The sequence below is a fragment of the Colias philodice genome, chromosome 6, assembly GCF_061535455.1.
Source record: "Colias philodice isolate Cphi_HAF_F1 chromosome 6, ilColPhil1 Martin Lab GWU primary, whole genome shotgun sequence".
Classification (NCBI taxonomy): Eukaryota; Metazoa; Arthropoda; class Insecta; order Lepidoptera; family Pieridae; genus Colias; species Colias philodice.
The window spans coordinates 11,486,401-11,505,177 of NC_143091.1; the positions used below are offsets into that span (position 1 = coordinate 11,486,401).

The 18,777-nt window shown below is 34.0% G+C and overlaps 1 protein-coding gene across 2 annotated transcripts in view; it reads right to left on the bottom strand.

The window, feature by feature from the left end:
- The window catches only part of LOC149488070 (uncharacterized), a 91,867-nt gene that overhangs the window by 72,544 nt on the left and 546 nt on the right, over window positions 1-18,777 (bottom strand). The window lies entirely within an intron of this gene.

Sequence of the window (18,777 nt, forward strand, 5' to 3'; positions counted from 1 at the left end):
CCAAAAAAGCTCATTATCACACTGTTTGTATGCATTTTCTGAGTAAATTTACTATGGTAATGTATATTATATTTTAGACCATTAGAAAGTAGATATTTCAACGAACAAAAAGCCCCCAAACTTTTTGTAAAAAGCTGATATTTCGACGTCAGAATTTTCGATTGAAAATTAGGTTGTTTTTTTGGTATTAAGTTGAAATAAGGCGAAAAAATAAATATTTTCAATCAAATAAATTACAGTGTATTTGAGACACAATAAGGTAACTTTTCACCAAATATAGTAGAAAAAAAATTTTTTTTTAAAAAGAAATAAAAAACCAATAACTTGGTTTTTTGAATATTTCACCTAAATTTTGAGGTTATGTGAAAAAATTGTTAATACAAAAGTACAACTTTTGTACTTTTTATTACCTACAACTTTGCCATTGAACTTTTTTCCATAGGACTTGTAGTTTTGTTGGAAATCAAGAGAAACCATTTTTTAGCCTTAAAAGCTCCCCCCCTCCCACTTCCCGAACTCGGATTGTCTGTAATTTATTTTTCCTTTAATTTTTATCACATTCTCCTCCTTTTCTAATGGGTTTCATCCTACTACTATTTTTTTTAGGTTTTTATCATTTTGGAAGGGATTGGCCCTGGTGTATGTTGGGAGTGAGCGCACGTGTTATTTGTATTGTTTTTATGACCTGAAATTTAATTATTATTTGATAATTGAATAATTATTAATACTTTTATCCAATGATTATTATTAGAATAAATAATTAACTTCATCAATTGATTTACTTTTAAATTATAATTTTACAGGTAAATTATGAGAGCTTTCATAATTATATTTGCATATATTTATCTACAACGCACCATTTTACAATTCAAGTCTAAAATGAAACTAGAGTCGAATTTATTAATATTGTTTTAAAGGTATTAAACTATTTGGATAATGTTATTAGCAAACATTGGCTTTGTAAATTAGGCTGTAGGAATAAATGTATGTAATTAATAGATAATTGTAATTTGTAATACTAACACTAGGTTATGATGTTACTAATACTATATGGGCTATGTGGCCTGAAATAAATGAATTTTATTTATTATTATTTTATTTATTTATTTATTTTTGAACATACTGTAACTGAAATTGCATAAGTGTGAGTACTGTGAACATGCCAGCTTTCCTTAATTGACCGATACGAGAATATGGAAACGTGAAAGCATAATCGACATTGAAGCCAATATTCTGTAGACAGTTTTCACCGTTTCATAAAGCATGGACCACTCTTAAAAACAAAACATTTTGACACCTTGATCAACCAGCGAATTAGAGCAGCAGAGATGCATACTATTTTGAAACTATAAAATATTTCATAAGCATAATCGCTTACGTAAAACAAAACCTTGGTTTTTATAAATAAAGAAGTTATAGCTCGATAGGAAAACAATAGATTTTTCTACCATTCACTAGATTGATAAAAATATATCACTCAATTGCATTACTGAAAACGATTTAGAACCATCGAACCGTTACAAACGTGGCTAGTAATAATTGAACGCTTTAATAGTTTTCACTCAGTATGGATAACACGAACTGAAATAGCAAGTTGAATAAAATATTATTATTTTAATGCAAATCATAGTGAATATCCAGATTTGGCCTGACCAAGTGAACACTTAAGTGTCAGAACACTTGGTAACAAAGCCTCAGAGAGAAACTAATTAATGTAAATTGATTCCGATGAAATTGATGAGGAAATAAAACAGAAGCATTTCGTGGACATTCTCAAAAAATTAACGATTTTAATCTTGCTTCTAGGATAGCTTGTTCTGCGAAAAAGTAATATCAAATTTTAAATATAGTACATGGTCATATGTGACAAGAGCGGTAGTGCAAGGACATTAATATCTTAGAGAAAGACTAATTAAACAAAATCTAATAAAGCTTTTCCTCGTTCTTGTACCACTAAGAGGTTTGGCCTCTTTTCCTTAAAGATGGAGGTTGTTATGGAAAAATATTGACGCTGGAGAGCTATTCATAGGAAAAGGGTTCGTACTTCGTAGCCCTTAATTAAGCCTGTACTATATTCCACGAAAACATTTACGTTTTGTGTGCGGAACCCAGCAAATGGCAGAAACGCCTAAGCACCTTTCACACCCTATTCAAGGTGACCTTTTCGTCATGTAGATGCCGCAAGCTATAGGCACTTAATTATCAGCGCTGTTTCTAGCCTTGTTCGCTTCATCGGGCCTGTCATGGACGTACAATGAACGCGGAGATTTATCTAACGTAATATTTTCGTTTGCTTTACTTAGTACTGACCCATTTGTTTCTGGTAATGCTCGAACATTATTGTGAATTCATTTTCACATAAGCCTAAGTCACCAGAGCGTGTATCGGTTCCTATATAAATACCTTTTCCGTATTTCATATCTTTTTTACCCATATCCGTGTTCATTGAATTTGACCCAATTCATGCTGAACACTTCCAGTAGAATTAAATATGAAGTCTATGTGGATAAAGAATTGGGTCATCTTCATAATTACAAGCATTTTCTGAAGCATGTTCGATTTACTTTAAAATAATGAACAGGGACGACTACGTAAATTTTACTGAAGATAACGAATAGTGAAAGATTGGAAGAATACCTAACAAAATTAATAGCCACTTATTCAAAACGCCTTAAAATTTCAGTAAGGATGCAGTCACGAACCATTAACCATCATCAATCATCATAAATACAATACGTATTTTGCAATAAAACTGCTTCTCATTTGAATGAACTCTGAAAATGGCTTTTTAACTACAAACAATACGGTTGATTACTCCCTCGAGATGAACTACTATTGTGGCGGCAGAGACGTTATGTAATAGATAGGTTCAGAGTTCAGACCAACCACAGCACTAATGACAGGGTAATCCAGTGGCGACGCTGAAGTACTTATACCTTTAATGACACTAATCCAGCCGATTGGAGGTCAGTGTACGACGGAGTAACAATCGATTTTAAACCTTATCCAGGAACATAATATAAGGAAAGTACAAAATGAGCCAAGTTCGAAAGAATCTGGGGTTATCGTTGCAATTTAAATAAATTCCTGTGATGCTATACAGATGTGTGTAATCACACAACGCTTAAGTAAAAAAACAATAGCTTAAATTCAAATTATAAATAACCTTAGAGGTTTCTACGATGCGTTAATCTGTTAACCTGTTAAGTTTCCCAATTATTTTATGTTTATAATCTAGTCCGTTTCTTACTTATTCTATCTACCTTCTGAATCTAAAGATCTGTTAGAATGAGTAAAATTAATTTCATAAATATGTAAACTGAATACTATCGCACGTGGCGTTCACACTAACATAATGATTGCTATTAATTGATTACGTAAAGTTATGTACATCGCGTGTGACGAGTCCGTTAGCTGCATCGGCTATCGGTGTGAAATCTTTCTACAAATCATATCAGGTAATTACGATACATTCATTATGCGCCGATTATGATGGTACATTGTTTTTGTCCCTATTTGTTTATTTTTGTGCTCGTTATTATACTTCCTTTAATGCTCGAACTGTATAAAAAGGTATAGAAGTTATTTCTGTATATTTAACCCAAATGTGCGTTTATTGGTGTTTTTACTGAATAACTATACATTTTTCCTGTTGTTCATTTATTCCAGTTCCTATAGTGAGAAAAAACAGCGTAAAACTAAACGGTACCGTAGCTAAGTTTATTGGGTAACTATAGCACTTAGCATGGTAATTAACTTTGGGGACGCTGCTACATGCGAAATTTAATCAAACATATAAGGAACATTTGCAGATATGACACCAGCGAACGACAGTAATTCTGAAGTAACTTCCACGATGAAGAATTAATCTCGAAAACGCAAGAAATATGACATCCGCGGAAAACATTTGATTAAAGTCATTGATGGAAGATTATCCTTCATATATTTCCTCACTTTCTCCACATGGGGTAAAAGGCAGTCTGGTACAAGTGTGACATGAGTTTTATTTTCCGTATTTCATTTCAACACAAAAATATTATTAAATTGAGACTAAGGTTAAATAATATTGCTACAAGAATACGCAATAGATGTGCATTTTCATGTTCTCGTATAAGTATATTGTAATCAATGTTAATTCGTAATTTTTATACATTACCTAATATTATAGTGATGCGAAAGGAACTACGTGTGTGTCTATTGCGTTTTCACACCTGACTGCGGAATGGATAATCTTCTTCTCTTATATATAAAAATGAATCGCAAAATGTGTTGGTAAGCGCATAACTCGAGAACGGCTGAACCGATTTCGATAATTCTTTTTTTATTATATTCCTTGAAGGACGAGGATGGTTTTTATGTAGAGAAAACGTAAACATGTACCACCGGCGAAGCCGGGACGGACCGCTAGTTGTAATATATCTTATATATAAAAATGAATCGCAAAATGTGTTGGTAAGCGCATAACTCGAGAACGGCTGAACCGATTTCGAGAATTCTTTTTTTATTATATTCCTTGAAGTACGAGGATGGTTTTTATGTAGAGAAAACGTAAATATGTACCACGGGCGAAGCCGGGGCGGACCGCTAGTATTATATAGAAAGAGCATAGGCTTCTGAAGAGGATGGTCTCGACTAAAAGATAATCAAACTTGAAAGCCGTAAAAGAGGCGCTGGAATTTCTATTGAGGAATAAATTCAATCACACCTTAAGTGCAAAGTTAACGTAGAAGGGATAAAGGTAGTTTTGTATAAAAGCCTTATTAGTGTGAAAAACTTTATCCGAACATAAGAAGTCGTGACTCGTGACTCGTGAGTGATTCCTACGTATTTGCAAGGCAAGGGTATAAAATTTAGAGGTATTGTTAATTTAAAAAGCGCATTAATAGTTGATTTCTTATCAGGATTAACACTAGTTAACGTTGTCCATTGTACAAAACAAAGACTTAATTAAATGCTATCGAGTCATTAGCAGATAAGTGATAATTTCAATGGAGGCAGATAAAACTGTTCACACGTTATCATGCTTGTGCGAATACTGTAATGCCTGAATTGTGTGGGTTGCAATACTAAATTTTCCTGTACGATGTTGGTAAAATTGTAGTAAATTTTAACAAAATATGTACAGTATATTGATTATTATTTAAAATTTAGGGATATGGACCATGTTATCGGAACTGTGTACCATTCTTTTGAAAAATAAATACATTACCTACGGCTACTTTTCATAATTTAAAATAATATTTCAATACTAGCGGTCCGCCCCGGCTTCGCCCGTGGTACATATTTACGTTTTCTCTACATAAAAACCATCCTCGTACTTCAAGGAATATAATAAAAAAAGAATTATCGAAATCGGTTCAGCCGTTCTCGAGTTATGCGCTTACCAACACATTTTGCGATTCATTTTTATATATATAAGAAAGATAAGAGAGATTAATATGAGCTGAAGGAAATCTAGGCTATAAAAAACTCAATGCTAACCTTTTTAAGTGACATCGTGCAAATACGTCGTCTTTGTGCAAGGGTGTGAAGGTAATCCAATTACTGTTGAAACAGATCTATCCTAATATTACAAAGCTGAAGAGTTTGTTTGTTTGTCTGAATGCCCTAATCTCGGAAACTACTGGTCCGATTTGAAACATTCTTCCCTATAGGCTATATATATAAAATAGCCTTATAGGCTATATATATATATATATCATTTTGCTCAAGACCAACAGGAGCGGAGAACTGCGGTCAAACCGCGGAGTGCAACTAGTATAAAATATAACAAGGTAAAGTCTCTAATAGTGATCGGTTAAATATTAACAAGCTTTCAACACTTTGGTCGCTATATTGAATGAGAAAAAAGCGAAACGGGGCTAAAAGTTTTCGTGCCGTTTAATAAATTATACCTGTAAGACTTTAATTCTTCAGCTCTTAATTTATGAACAATTTTCTGAAGGTTCATAACATGTGATGGTGGACGTTTGAATTTATAAGTCTTTTGAAAGATACTGAGGTGTCTGAAGGAATATTCAGATTCTTCATTTTTTTCTTCTCGTGAAATTTTATGTAGGTACTTATTTTTAATGCGGGTAAAACTAATAGCATGGTAATAGTTGTTAATAGTTGCCTTTTCTACAGACTAAATAAATGTTTACTTTATTTTATTCAATTTACTGATATTAAAGTAAAGGACGAAGACATAGACAACGGCTATAGTTAATACAGTACAGTAAACGTTTATAACACAGTAAAACGTTTAATATGCATAATATAATGTACTTATACTTGATTGTTTTTATTTTTGACTATTAATAGTAATTATAAATTACACTTGATGGCCTCATAAATGTCGTTATACTTTCTATAAGCCCCAGTAAAAACTGATTTACTAGTTCAATACCAATTTACAGTTGACCTTTAAAAATATATTCTTTACCAATAAAAAGTCTTACAATAATCTTCTTTTCCATGAAAAACATGGCATTAATTGAAGCCGGAAAGTCAGTGTCACGCTCAACACGTGCGCGGACAGCGGATAGTAAGGAATTACGCCCATTAATTACTAATAGGCTGGTCCACACAGAGCGAACAGCTGCGCGAACACAGATCTTTGGAAACCGATCGCCTGTGCATATCCGTAAGCATTTGGGATGTTTGCATTTAAGATGTAAAGTATGTATAGTGTTGCAACATTGCGTAATAAGTGACACAGTCGTTTGTTCTAATATGTCATATCTCTTTGCGAAGATCAGAGCTGCGCTGTGCGAAGCAGTTCGGCCAGTGGCCAGTGTGGCTAGACTAAGAAAACCGGCTGCACACGCGCTTTCCGAGGTTGCTCGCTCTGTGTGGATCCGCCTATTTACATTAATAAAATCGATACATTTGCAATTGAAAGTTTTCTTTGTTCAAATTATCTTGCGTGTGCGCATTACTTCCGTTATATGAACGACCCAATTCGTTTATGCAGATCCTGGAGATGGTATTTAATCAAAAAAAATCTCGTTTTGTTGTTTTACATAAAAATTGGAATTGTCAATATTTTGGAAAGAAAAATATAGCGTCTCGTCGATGATAATTAATGTATCTAGTTCATTATCATCATTTTGTAAACATGGAAGCGTAGCTGTATATGTACGAAAAGGTAAAAACGTGTTTGTTAAATTAAGGAACACGCTAATAAACATAACAGACAAAATAAACTATCCAAAACTGGAAATAAAATGTCATATTGTTTACTTTCATTGAACTTGAAGGTCTTAAAGTATTAACAAAATAATACAAACAGGATTACGCTAACGAGCAATTGTAATCTCTACGCTCACGGTCAATCACTTATTTAATTTAAAAGTTACTTTTAATAGGACTACGCAATAAACTTATTACTTACAGTGAACATCCAATTAATACTGAATCGAGGTAAGGTGAAGAAGATAGACTTGTATTGTATAATACCTATATTATAGGTAGGTACATAAGTACGTTTTCTACGTACGATCTTGCTTGGTGGCAAGGTCAGGTGGCAGGTCTCTTCTCTTGAAGACCCCCAGATTTTACTTGTCGGAGATCACAGATTCAGGAAGCATGTTCCAGTCCCTCTCGTTTCGAAAAAGAATAAAGCGTTAGTTCTATTAAATATTCTGCGACATTAGTGGATAGATATACAGGTGTGATTACTTGTTCATCGAGTAACGCGTTCATACGGACAGACAGACAGCCTTAATTTTATATTATGTAGGTACGTGATCGTCAATTAAACTCAAATACCTACATCATTTCAATGCCCCCTATACAGCATTCAAAATATTGATAATACGGCATTAATAATATTTTCTATTCATATATATTTTTATTCCAGAAAACAAGGGTCAATAAGAAGATTCATTCATAACAAGCACCCTATTTAGTCGTGAATCGTGATTAAATACGTTATTGAAATGTGAATGAAAACGTTTTAATATGCAACTCCAATCTTAGAATTTTATATATTCAGTGTTTTCTTGTTTGATTTTAGGCGAGTAGTATTCAGCAATTAAAGACTTTTAACGGATTTTAAACGCGATCTATTCTATACATTACTAGCGACCCGCCCCGGCTTCGCACGGGTGCAATGCTGATACTAAATACACTACTTACAGAAAAATTGTGAACGTTGTATAGGTATAAAAAAATAGCGGCCCGCTCCGGCATCGCAATTCGCACGGGTATAAAATACATAGCCGGGCGGCCGCAAACGCTACGTCCCGCAATTTTGCACGCCTCATAAGCGAAGCGTTGAGGTGGGTACTACTGTCACTTCGCGCAAAACATCTGATTTTTCAAACTTAAAATGTCTTTATGTATCATACATTGCACTTGTAAGATAATACATACACACACATATTAAGAAAAAACACTATTTTTAACGTTCATGATATTTTTGATGTCATTTTTGTTATTTAAACTAGTTAAAAAACACTTTAAAAAAGTTCTGTCTTGGACGTCCGTGTGTCTGTATGTGCGGATCCTTTTTCTTGTTAACACGATAGCGACCGAAATACTTTACTAATCGAGTCTTTTTTTTTCTCTTACGCTTGAGTATGCTCAGGAATAGAACCCTTTCATTTTTCAGGGTCTGATTCGATGTGGTTTAATTGTTATTAAATAAACAAAAATAATAATTAATAAATATTTATTAAAAAAAAATTATGAGGCGTGCACTTTTGGATTTTCCAAATTATTTAAATCTATAATATCTTCGAAAATATTCACTTAAATCATGCGGTGTAAAGGGCCATATAGATCTATATTAAATGAACAATGTATCCATGGTATTTAATTGCTTAAGGATTAATGCTGTATTGGTTAAAATCGCTTCGAAAATTAGCCATTATTTGTCGTAAAAAGTAAATGACAAAAAAAAGTTATTGTGGGTTATCCATAAGAGATAGACATATACCATCGCGGACTTTTCTGTAGACCTTTTCAATGTGTATAATACTTAGTACATTATTTTGATAAAACTCGTAGGGTTCAGCCTGCGTTTGCAATGTAAGCGGAATAAATGTAATTTTTTACAACATCACATTAGAAACCTCAAAAATAACAGTACTTCTCCACTACTTAATGGATCTTATTATACATATAAACCTTCCTCTTGAATCACTCTATCTATTAAAAAAAACCGCATCAAAATCCGTTGCGTAGTTTCAAAGATTTAAGCGTACAAAGGGACATAGGGACATAGGGACAGGGAAAGCGACTTTGTTTTATACTATGTAGTGATGTATGGGACATTTAGAGCATTTAACATCAAACGTGGTCACAGGGGAGTCTAGAGTGTCTGATTCAATGTTTGTGTTAATAAATCAAACCAATTAAACCACTATTAAACTTAAATACTCCGCAAATAGGACACCTGTACAGGCATTTGTACTGCGTTAGAACCTAGGGAACCGGTTAGGGCATGCAGAACCGGATCCGGTTCCAAGTTTCTGAAACCCGGTTCCAAATCGAGCTCAGAACCGGGTAGAACCGGGTTACCCGGTTCTTTTATAATTCTTCGGAAAAAATACGAAATTAAACAAAAGTAACTGTAAAAGTACCTGATAGGCCTTTTATTTTACGCGGCTTGTGTCTTACTTATTTTATTAAATTAATAAAGAAACAAAATTTCAATACTTCTCTTTATTTATCAGTCTTATAAAAGTACCTTGGCCTTAGCCTTATCCCGTATCTTACGGGGTCGGCTGCCTAGAAAGGAGAATATTTTCTCTGTCATTTTTGATAAAAAAAAAATATTTTCGTTTTTGACAGTCAGGTAAGCCAACATAACGGCAGGGGAACTCTTTCGTGAAACCAAGCGTGAAACGCACTCTCGCTAATTATTGACATAAGCTCATGATATTTTGGTAATGGTTCGGTCACACTACCAACGACGATGACGACCACGACCAAAATTCAAATCTTGCCAAAATTTATTCAAAATAAAATATTTAAATCTCCCGTCATTACAGTACTCGGAAAAAATTAATTCGAGGTCAATTAATAAAATAATAGTTTTTTTGCGATTTTCGCCGAGACGGTAAGTTTATCATACAATCACCTGGAACCAAAATTGTACATCATAAAATTATCTATAAAAAAGGTTAAATACATTTTTTCCTAGGAGCTACCGTTTCTACGAAAAACCTTTTTTTTATCCATTGATCTCGAAAAAATTTTTTTAATTGTATTTTGCACAATTTATTTAATTTCGACCGGATGAAAATTTTGTTCGTTCGTCGTCGTTGGTAATGTGACCGAATCCTACGCTTATGTCAATACTCAATTTGTATCGATAGCGTATTCTATTCCTTAGCGTTTTGACGGTTGTCTCGGCGCTCTTGTTATCATAATATCACATAAAAACATGAAAAGTACCCAGCTGTAGGTTATGAGTCTGTTATTTTATATCGACAATATCACTCATATACGAACTATTTAGTAGCGACATGTAGCAAGATGTGTGTTAGGTTTTGATATGTTCGGTTTTTAAAATATAGTTCTAGTTCTTGTCTGTCGATCAAACGTTTTATTTTATTAGAGGTTATGGACCCAGATTTTTTAGTTGAAAATGACGACGAATTATCTTGTTAGTGTGCCTAAATTGAAAGGACGTGAAAACTACAGCGAATGGGCTTTTGCGGCTGAGAATTTTCTGGTGCTGGAGGGATTGTCTGATTGCATCAAGTCGGAGACTGTACCAGCAGAAATAGGAGCAGCAGGTGACGCGAAAACCAGAGCTAAGCTGATCATGACAATAGATTCGTCGCTTTATGTGCATATAAAAAGTGTACAAACGACACATGAGCTGTGGAAGAAATTGAAGAACCTATTTGATGACTCAGGATTCACGAGAAGAATCAGTTTGCTGAGGAGTTTGATTTCAATACGACTCGAAAATAGTGCTTCAATGACTTCGTACGTGACACAAATCATTGAAACAAGCCAAAAATTAAGCGGTACGGGCTTTAATATCAATGATGAGTGGGTCGCATCGCTTTTGTTAGCGGGATTAACAGAAAAATATTCCCCTATGATAATGGCGATTGAACATTGCGGCATACCATTGACATCAGACGCCATTAAAACAAAATTATTGGACATGGAAGAAAGTGGAAATGGCAAAGACAGTAGCGCTTCCAATTCCAGTGGAGCATTTGCGAGTTATAAGATGAAACGGAATGTTGGTAACACTGAACAGATGTCAAACTTGTCAAAGTCAAAACCAAAAGTCATTAGATGCTACAAATGTAAACAAACAGGACATTATCGCAATCAGTGTACATTTTCGGACAAAAATGCGTCGAATACAAATAAAAATGAACGCACAAGAAGTAACGCGTTTAGCGCCGTGTTCCTGAATGGTGAATTTTGTAAAAGTGACTGGTATATTGACTCCGGGGCGAGTGTTCATCTTACCGCGAACGAAGAATGGTTGTCAAATGTGTCGCGAGATGTTATGATCAAAGAAATTGTCGTGGCAAATAAAGATAAAATACCAGTAGTATGTACTGGAGATGTGCAGATTACGACAAAGACGCATGCCTGTGAATACGATATTACAGTGGAAGATGTATTATGCGTGCCGAAGTTGACTACAAATCTGTTGTCTGTTAGTCAACTTATATCAAAAGGAAACAAAGTTTCATTCAACAATAATGGATGTCAGATTTTCAACCAAGCAGGAGTATTAGTGGCTACAGCGAGTCTGTTGAATGGTGTGTATAAACTAAACATGCCTGAGTGTTGTTCATTGGCTGCAGTGATGGTTTCCAGTGAAGTTTGGCATCGACGTCTAGGTCATGTCAAGATGGAGACAGAGAGTGATCTGAAGGTACAGGAAAATTGTTCAGATGAAGTGAATATGGTTCCAGTGGAGGAAAAAGACTTGACACCTCAGGAAGATTCACTTGAACAATCAGAGAGCTCGAACACAGATGACAGCAGTGAACTATATGTACCTTGTGAAGAAGACACATTAGATAGCTCTGAGACTGGTACAACAGACAGTGAAGACTCCATTATATTGAACAATGTCAACATAATATCTGGTCCCCGGCGTAGGCAGCAGCCAGACAGATATGGATTTGCAAGTGCTTGTATAAAAGATGACAACATGTTCATGGATGAGATATCCTTGCAGGAAGCTTTGGAAGGTCCAGAGAAAGAACATTGGTTAGCGGCAGTACAGGATGAGCTACAGTCATTCGAGAATCATAGTGCATGGGAACTCGTAGATGTACCAAAAGATGGTACTATAGTGCAGTGCAAGTGGGTGTTACGAAAAAAGTACGATAGTGAAAACAATGTGCGTTATCGTGCTCGTTTGGTCGCAAAGGGCTTCACCCAAAAATATGGTGTAGATTACACAGAAACTTTTTCGCCTGTAGTGAGACATACAACCCTTCGACTATTATTTGCATTGTCTGTAAAGTTAGGTATGGATGTTCACCATTTAGATGTCAAGACTGCTTTCTTGAATGGTGATTTAGAGGAAACCATTTACATGAAAATGCCAGATTGTTATAATAGTAGTAGTTCAGATCATAAAGTATTGAAACTTAAAAAGGCCATTTATGGACTTAAGCAAGTCTCTAGAGCTTGGAATAAAAAAGTTGATAATTGTTTGATCAGTAATGGTTACAAAAGGTCAAAAATAGAACCATGTATGTATACAAAGAATATTAATAATTGTAAGACCATTGTGACAGTCTATGTCGACGATTTCTTTATATTTTCCAATGATATAATTGAAACTAATAACTTGAAACAGATTTTATCTAATAATTTCAGCATTAAGGACTTAGGTGAAGCTAAATTATGTCTTGGAATGAATGTAACCTTCAATAAAGATAAAGGATATGTAACTTTGAGTCAGGAAGCTTATATTGATCAACTTTTAAGCAGATTTAATTTAAGTGATTGTAAGACTGTTGATACTCCGATGGAGGTCAAATTAAATGTAAATAAAGGTCCAGTAGGGGCAAATAGTCATGTGCCCTATCAACAACTAATTGGTAGTTTGATGTACTTGTCAGTCTTAACTAGGCCAGATATTAGTTACTCTATAAGTTTTTTAAGTCAGTTTAATAATTGTCACACAAAAGAGCATTGGGAATATGCAAAAAGAGTATTAAGGTATTTAAAACGAACTAAATGTTATGGAATAAAATATTGTAAAGAAGGTAATTCAGAAATAACAGGCTATGTAGATGCTGATTGGGCTTCTAACTCTGAAGATAGGAGATCATATACTGGAATGTGTTTTTTGTTATCTGATGGTGTAATATCATGGGAGTGTAGAAAACAGAAATGTGTAGCCCTCTCTAGCACTGAATCAGAGTATATTGGTCTATCTGAAGCATGTAGAGAAGCATTATATCTTAAGGAATTACAATATGAAATAACCAATAAGATGTACACTATTTGCATATTTAATGATAACCAAGGTGCGCAGAAGCTGTGTGCAAATCCAGCATTTCAAAAACGTACAAAGCATATCGATATTAAATATCATTTTTGTTGTGATCTAGTAAGAGATAAAATTGTTAAGGTGCTGTATTTGCCAACAGCTGATATGCCAGCTGATATTCTTACTAAAAGTTTATGTTCAGCAAAACATTATAAATTTATGTTGCTTCTTGGCATAGTTTGTATAGAATAATTTTGTATATGATTGTTTAGTGAATATTGTGATAAGTAGGGGTGTTATTTTATATCGACAATATCACTCATATACGAACTATTTAGTAGCGACATGTAGCAAGATGTGTGTTAGGTTTTGATATGTTCGGTTTTTAAAATATAGTTCTAGTTCTTGTCTGTCGATCAAACGTTTTATTTTATTAGAGAGTCCCATGCGAATGTCGAAATTTGCGAAAATTTTCAGCATTTACGGCTGTATCTTTTGATGCGTTGGAGTTCGACTTTTTCACATAAAAGGGACCGAAGACTTGAGTATTCGATATAAATTTCAGCTTGATACCAAAAACAAAAACATGATTGGATCATTATATGAATCAGTAAAATTAACAGCTTTTCAAATTCACGAGAAATCTAATAAAAATATTTCTGTAGCCTAATTTTTGTCATTTTCGAAGCCTAATTTTTTTTGGTAATACAACCATAGGAAACTTATAGCATCTAAGGTTAGACAACCAATCGGAGCCACGCTTGAGGCGTGGCACAAAAATTATTCGCGATGCACGTGAGTCTGACGTTGCCAGATACAATAAATTTGGTAAAATAATGCAGCAAAATATAAATAATACTTTAAATTCTAATATTTTGGTCGGAACCGGGAGAACCGGGTTTCATACTATTCAGACCCGGTTCTCAAGATCATCAAAAAACCCGGGTTTACCCGGGTTTTTCGGAACCGGGTAAACCCGGGTGCATGCCCTAGAACCGGTACGTCGGAGTCTGGGATCAAGGACCCTAAATGCACTCAACGCGGAGACCTGAATCTAGAGAGGAATGCATTCCTACTTTTCAACCGACTTCAAAAAAGGAGGTGGTTCTCAATTCGACTGTTTTGAAGGTTTGTGCTCTCTTTTGTTTTGTTTAATTCAGATAATTTGAAAGTGGTTAAGTTTTTGTTTAAAAAAGAGTGTGTGTGCCGAGCACACGTGTTCGAAGTGAAACTTCTTTGGCAAGATACAAAATCGTCGTCTTAATCCATGGCGTGACGGTATTGACACGACGCGACCTTGAAAGTACTATCATCGCGCCTAAAGACGTTTCACTTAAAAAAAAACTTATTTTCCTAATCTTTATAACCAAGAATGTATGAAAAAATATTAATTTTACTTACCACACTATTTTCATTACATATTTGTTAAAACTTACTAAAATTGAAAATTTAAACTCTTTACAACACAATCAACTTTTATATCAATGTACCAGCAAGAGCAAATTCCGATTCAACACGAACAAACAAATTAGGCAAGTTAAAAAACATCAGCTAATAAATACGAAAGTTGGATGAGGGTACATTTGTAACAGAAACAAGCCAAAACTTTCAAGTTACGTGTGTAAATTTATCAATTTGTATTTTTTGTGTATTAATTATTTAGTTTAAGCAACAGTAGGCTCAGTCATAAAATGGATGGGTGATCTATTTTTTTTGCAGTTGGTCTTTAGTTTATTTGTGCAGAACCCTTGATATCGATTCTGATTTCTGACCTACACTTGACCAATATTTGAGTTAAATTAACAACCAAAAATTGCAAAACAAACAAAAAGTTTAAATGTACAGTTAAGATACAATCACTACATAGTATAAAACAAAGTCGCATTCTCTGTCCCTATTTCCCTATGTCCCTATGTCCCTATGTCCCTTTGTACGCTTAAATCTTTGAAACTACGCAACGGATTTTGATGCGGTTTTTTTTAATAGATAGAGTGATTCAAGAGGAAGGTTTATATGTATAATAACATCCATTAAATAGTGGAGAAGTACTGTTATTTTTGAGGTTTCTAATGTGATGTCGTAAATAATTACATTTTTTCCGCTTACATTGCAAACGCAGGCTGAACCCTACGAGTTTTATCAAAATAATGTACTAAGTATTGTACACATTGAAAAGGTCTACAGAAAAGTCCGCGATGGCATATGTCTATCTATTATGGATAACCCACAATAACTTTTTTTTGTCATTTACTTTTTACGACAAATAATGGCTAATTTTCGAAGCGATTTTAACCAATACAGCATTAATCCTTAACCAATTAAATACCTTGAATACATTGTTCATTTAATATAGATCTATATGGCCCTTTACACCGTATGTTTTAAGTGAATATTTTCGAAGATATTACAGATTTAAAAATTGCGGGACGTACCGTTTGCGGCGGTACCGGCCGGCCGGGCCGCTATGTTTTTATAGTTTTTCTGTAGTGTATTTAGTATCAGCATTGCACCCGTGCGAAGCCGGGGCAGGTCGCTAGTATTATATATAATATATATATATATATAATAATATAAAAAGTTAAGATATAATATATATATTAATGGTCAGTTGAATTTTAGTAGAATTAAGAGGATGCTATTCTGGAATGATAGATATTATTCAATAAACACATAAATATTTCAGCACTGCACTTAACAAAACTATATTTATTCACAAGGTTAGTTTGAGTATTTGCAAATGTATGCATAGAAACTTCTTCAAAGTATAATTATTATAAGATGGAGGCATACCAAACCAATTTATACAAACTCAACGAAATCAATTATGATATGTACCATGATAATATATAAGACAAAAGATATCTATATATATAAAACTCAAAGGTGACTGATATAGTGATCTATCAACGCACAGCCCAAACCACTGGACGCATCGGGCTGAAATTTGGCAGGTAGATGTTAGGGCGTAGGCATCCGCTAAGAAAGGATTTCCCGAATTTCTTGCGGGACTGGGGAAAAACGGGGATGCACGTACAAAGTCGTGGGCAGAAGCTATTTTCAAATAAGAATCAAATTGGAATCTTCTTAACGTTCAGATATATCTATATATTATTTCATTTATAAAGGCTAAGGCAAATCAATGAATTATTAAAATTACTCAATATTCATGCCTGCCCCTTAAGAATATGAGCACATTTTGTATGTGTGTGCTAGTCCATAATAAATTAACTATCCAACATATTGTTTTTATATTATTATAACAAATACATAAGAAGCAAACCTTATGAAGAGTTTGTTTGTTTGTTTGAACGAGCTAATCTCGGAAACTACTACTACTAAATACTAAATTCTTAGTTTTAGATAGCCCATTTATTGAGGAAGGGTATAGGCTATATATCATCACGCTTGGACAAACAGGAGGGGCCACGAGGGTGAAACCGCGCGGCACAGCTAGTTAATAATACAGCCAAGGGCCGACAACACTATTACTTACTCATATTACTAGTATGTGTATAAGCAGGATAGATATCTGTCATACAATAACTATATATAGGAATTTGGATGCTATGGCAACAGAACTTAGCATCAGAGTGCATTTAAAATTTTTCATACTACCATAATTCATATCTAATGCCATTTATTGCTTTCTGTGAATGAATTTATTTCTGCTGCATTTTAAAATTACTTATTTGTTTTATTTACAGGTTAATAATAAGTAGGGTCCGCCTAAAGCAAAGGGGGCGCAAAGTAAGGACTTAGAAAATTTTTGATCAAAAGTGAAAAAAAATTTTTTTTTGCGCGTCGACGGAGCCCCGCTTCGCGGGGCTCCTGTTTCTGTGTAGTTTTTTTTTAAGAAACCTAACCTAACCTAACCTAATGAAAACCATCAATCTTTGAGGGCGAATATCTCGGCCATTTTTGATTTTAGAGAAAAGTTGTTCCTATAAAACATGCTTATATTAGCGTAATCTTTACGATAAAACAATAATAAATAGGTGTTATAATGACACCAACTACATCAAAAATTTTCTAAGTCCTGCGCCCCCTTTGCTTTAGTCCAACCGGATCTTTAATTAAAATTAAATGTATAGATTTGTCCATAATTCATATTGGACCTTGATTAATTTTAAGGCGAAATCATAAAGTAGGTATGTAGGGTCAACCGGGGCAAATGCAACTATGGGGCTATGGCAACTAGTTATCATAACTAATTTATTAGAGTTGTTGTAATATATCGCCACCTATGATTCAATAACTCAACGACTAATAAATCTTACAAGTAATAGATGGTGCCACTACGATGAAAACTATTTGATTGATAGGCCATTGTGTCAAACCGCTATTTTGAAGTTGGTGTGCGTAAAAACAGGTGTCGAGTTTTACAGACAAAAAAATTGTTTAGGAGTGATTTTTTGCAGGTGTTTTTGATTGGACACGATTATCACAAGCCGTTAAGCATATTTCATTTATATTTTTAATGCGTTAGTTGACTCTATTTTGTGTTATTGATGCAGTTACAATTGCCTCATGAAAATTTCACTGTGGGGTTATTGCAACTGTGAGGTTAGTTACAATAGCCCCTTATATTTTTGTATGAAACTAAAAACACTAGTGATGTGACAGTGTCGATATTTTTATTATGTATCCTTCTTGGTAGTCAAAATATACTTTCTTTATGATTAATTAAAGAAGAACCATCGATTATTTCTTCGATATTATACCCAGAGACGGGTTCATAAGTAAAATTAAAATTAGATAAAGCGTGGTTAAAGACTATAAGTAACTAAAAACGATAGGTAGGATAGTTCTGTGATTGTTCAAGTAATTTTTAGTTAACGGTTGATTAACTAATAAACGTATTTTGTTTGGTTTACGTTTTTAACAATATTTAACATAAAGAATATTATTTGTTCTGACCAAAAACTAAAATTGACTTAGTTGGTAGTACACTGTAATTTTTTTTTTGTTGCGATTTAAAGTGGTAAATCAAAGTAGGTACATGAGATTTTCCTCTAAATAATGCGGCGCCATCTACGATCGCAACGTTATTGTATAGATAACGTTATTGTATATATATATAGAATAATAAAAATATATCGATGAATAAGTTTTTTGCATTCCCCACACTAATTCTCTAACAAATAGTTGCATTTGCCCCACATTTAGAAAAATAAGATTTTTCCTGAAAACTCGTCCTTGCTACACGGTAATCCAGTTCAAAATCCTATGAATAACATGAAATCTCATAAATATATTCTATATTCGTTGTTTTATATGAAATAGAAGAAGAGCTATGGCAGTTAGTTGCATTTACCCCCGACTAGGGGTTAATGTAACTTTTTCTACCAATTTTAGGA